Below are 413 nucleotides of genomic sequence, written 5' to 3' on the forward strand. Positions count from 1 at the left end.
GAAAATCGAGGTCTGGAGGAACCGGGAAGCTGAAGTTTCTAACATACGGCTCTCTCCAGCGAGGGATATTTGGTAGAAGTAATCGTGCGAAGAATACAAGGTAAAATTATGAACAGCTATTTAGATGTGAAAAAGGGGAGAAATACCTGTAAGCACTGAAATTTTGAAGGGCTGAAAAAAAAACCCTAGGATACCTTTATGAAGTAGATTTAAGCCCATCAAACACGCCACCCGCTAATAGAAATTTGATCTGAAATTCAACGTCTCCACGCCGCTGCAAGGGTGTCTCATGAAATAGTCCGATGAAAGGTAATAGTTCAAATAGTTATCTATCACAAAAGGAAAGCCACCTTAGGCTATAGCAGTTAAAAGTTTTCGAATCTCCTAGCATTTCTCAACGATGGCCTATGATT

Source organism: Penaeus monodon, chromosome 23, assembly GCF_015228065.2.
Source record: "Penaeus monodon isolate SGIC_2016 chromosome 23, NSTDA_Pmon_1, whole genome shotgun sequence".
NCBI lineage: Eukaryota > Metazoa > Arthropoda > Malacostraca > Decapoda > Penaeidae > Penaeus > Penaeus monodon.